The 3,546-nt window shown below is 43.0% G+C and overlaps 1 long non-coding RNA gene across 1 annotated transcript; it reads left to right on the forward strand.

Moving 5' to 3' along the window:
- Positions 1 to 2,783: 2,783 nt before the first annotated feature.
- On the forward strand, positions 2,784 to 3,513 carry LOC118736500. The gene is made up of 2 exons (XR_004992693.1): positions 2,784 to 3,079; positions 3,229 to 3,513. It is a non-coding gene; the product is annotated as an uncharacterized LOC118736500 (long non-coding RNA).
- The last annotated feature ends 33 nt before the right edge of the window (positions 3,514 to 3,546 follow it).

Here is a 3,546-nt window from a genome sequence, read left to right on the forward strand (position 1 = left end):
ACAAAAACTTCCTAGTCTCGCAATACTGAGTCTGGCGAATTCGAACTGCCACCAGACGCATCTACGGGGTTGTAATTCCTTGCCCGGCTAAATACTTATTTTTTTTTTAGACTCTTTATCTCAGGGGTGAGTCGTGCCCCACGTTCTAGTGATTTTACCACCTAACTCCCTTGCGGACACCTTGCGAAGACAGTTAACCCTTTTCCCTGTTCGCTTCTGTGACGAGTCGTGAAGTGAAGCAGGTTTGTTATGGGTTACTGTTCGCCGCACAAAATATAAATACTTTATTCTTCGGCGTATAGTGCACCCGGTAGCGTGCCATAAATTGCACCATCTAATACTTTTTCTAGAGCGTACGGCAACAACCAAACTGCATGGAAGGTCTGCCATTTTGCGATAGCTGTGTTCCTTGCGGACAGTGTCACCGATTGTCACTGGTTCCAGCAGGTCTGTTCGTCTACTTTTTTTTTGTTTCGGTTAATAGACGCTTTCCGCGGAGGCTGGGGATTGTTTGTGACAGCCGTCTGTAACTGCCCGTCTTCACAGGATTGAGTTTATATCTTGACACAAATGTTAGAATATAGAAGCAATATAGATCAGGGCTTGTATTTTGGCATCTACTGCGGTGTCTTGGCAGTTTGACAGCTACGTTTTCCTATGTACTAAAACATTCTTGCGGCAACGTTATCAATATTCTGATATAGAGCCGGTAGCAATCGGTAACTTTTTCGGCATGGTGTACGAATAAATTGAGTTTTACTGTGCCAAACGCAAAGAAAAATTTTGACAGTTGAAAAAAAAAGGAAAAACCCAAACAAACGCTCGTGCAGAAGCTCTATTTCGTTTGTTGCTGAAATGGTTAAATTTACTTTTATTTTATAACTTGCAAGTAACGGACGTTATTTTGTTTTATCGGATTCCATTTTGATTTTCATTCCTTATTACCCCCCCCACAATATTCTGCCTTATCCTGAGTTTCGCCCGAAAACTGTTCCACCGACCATAGTAAATGCCAAGGCGAATTAATATAAGGTGATAGCAGGAGTACAAAAACAAAAATTTACTTGTATTTCGTTTTGCTTTGGCGGCATAAACTGTCAAAATCTTTAAGAGTGTGTGTAGAAATTCAAACAAAATTTTTCAATTTGATATCAGAAGCCGTGCGGCGAAACACATACATAAAATCAGCTGAGCTAGTAACACCACCTTAGATAAATTCGCCTTGGTAAATGCATGGAAACCAAAAGTTGAAAAGTGAACCGGTTCAAAAAAAAAAATTAAAATAAAAAAATGGAACTCATGATAAGGTTTGATTACACTAAGAAGCTGTGAAATTTTACCTAGCACATGAGCTAGATAAAATTCTGACGTTTGTATTCATCACGAAACTGTCAAAATTGTTAACTAGCTATTTTCAAAGATTTTTTTTTACGGTTAAGAGTCATGGTAACCCCGGACAGCCTCGAACATTCTTTTGACATTCCTCCTTGCACTGCGGCAAATTCCCGGTGGAAGAGTAACGGAACCAGTCCAAATGACGCAGTGACCGTTATTCTTCCAACGGGAATAACTAATTTCCCGCAGTGCAAAGGTATAAAAACCCGCTGGCAACCCCACGATCGGCCATTTGTATGTCATTCAACAGCGAAGTGCGGAACAGCCGGAAAAAAAATGAAACATATATTTTCATTCAGCCGGTTAAAGTGAAGCGGTAAAAAAATAAAACAATTTCAATTAAAATTAAAAAGAAAAGTGTCTAAAAAGAACAGTTAAATCGCTCTAACGCGATAAAGTGGAAAAAAGGAAAATAAATTTAAAACAATAGAAAAACTAAAAACGAAAACAAATTTTTTTCTGCTAAAACGTGCCAGTGCAGGAAGCGGGTAGTTTTTGAGCAGCTAAGGCGCATCCCGTATCCGTGCACCATCGGGACAACGACACCTTTACCTCAACAGCGGCAAGCTGCGAGAACGAGCTCGCAGTTGCATTTTGCTCGCCCGTCAGAAGCGCCCAGAGGAACCAGCGTGCTCCACAGTTGCGCGTCAGCGCCCCCCAAGCCCGACCGACGCACTACTATTGTGCGCCGGAAGCTCCATCGCACTCCACGCTCCCTCCGCAGCCGCAGCACCACGGCAACACCAAGGAAACCAATCTGGCGCTCCAGCAGCACACACATCCATTTGTCCGTAACCGCAGGGTGGCAAATACAACGCACAGTCCTCTATCTGCTAACACTGGATTAGGTAAGCATGATTTTCTGTGAGATTCTAAGCAAATCGTTAGAAGAACAGCGGGTTACGAAGTCGGGGGATTACCGAAATCGTGCGAAACGTTGCGCTGAAGTGTGTTTTTATTTTTTTTTTTAAATCTTAAAATCGACCTGCTATAGAAGAATTTAGTAAACCATGGAGCCATTCTGGTTTTACGAAACGTGTAGTAAAAATGAGAGAAGTTCAATGCCCGTGAAAATTAATTTTTTTCACTTTATCGATCCGTTCTATCATTTTAAGCGTTTCTCGATCATTAAATGCTATTCCGTTAACATCTAGCAAGTAAAAGTTTAGTAAATTATTGTGAGTTAAGACAATGATATTCTTTATCACCGGAAAGGATTTGAGAAAATCGCGCAAGTTTTCTTTTTCACAGGCACAAAACGTTGTGGAGAAAAGTTTTCACAGTGAAAAATTTGGTTGGAAAACGAATCTAGTTACCTTTTAAAATATAATCTTAATTTTATGTGAAGTAATGAAAAAGGCCTTCACTTTACTAATTGGCCCCCATGTCGGACATCAAATTGTGTGTTATACGCTGTAACTCGCACCTTGCGATGCAGGTGGATAACTCTTTATGAATTTTGTTACTTTTGTATACATTAGGAATTATTCAAGATATAAATCCCGGTTAATTAATTTCCACTTTTGCAGGTACTGCCCCAGTCCGCACACCGCCCAGCACGGTATTCACGACGCCGCCACAGTAGCGGCTACTGTAACAACGCACACGTAACACGCGCTATAGGAAGCAGCAAGAACCGCCACAGTAGCGAGTACAGCGCGCAGCGAAGCAACAACGTGCGCAGGTAACAACATCCGCCACAGCAGCGGGTGCAACGACGCGCGGAAGCAACACCGCACCATCGACAACAACAACCGCTACAGCAGGGTGCAACAACGCGCGACTACAGCAGCGCGCTACAGCGACAAATAAAACGCGCAACAACGTGCGCAGGCAACAACATCCGCCACAGCAGCGGGTGCAACAACGCGCGGAAGCAACACCGAGCCATCCACAACAACAACCGCCACAGCAGCGGGTGCAACAATGCCCGCCACAGCAGCGTGGACAACAGCGCGCAACACCAACAACAACAGCGCACAACGCTAACAGTAGCAGCGCTCAACACCAGCAACAACAGCGCACAACCCCAGCGACTACAACAACAGCAGGCCACACCCAAGCCTGCTGCAACAAGGGTGAGTCCTTCGGGCCTAAACTAAGTTTTTTTTTCCAATAAAAAAAAAAAAAAAAAAAAAAAAAAAAAAAAAA

This window comes from Rhagoletis pomonella, unplaced genomic scaffold, assembly GCF_013731165.1.
Source record: "Rhagoletis pomonella isolate Grant_MI unplaced genomic scaffold, Rhpom_1.0 Rhpom_scaffold_00003, whole genome shotgun sequence".
NCBI lineage: Eukaryota > Metazoa > Arthropoda > Insecta > Diptera > Tephritidae > Rhagoletis > Rhagoletis pomonella.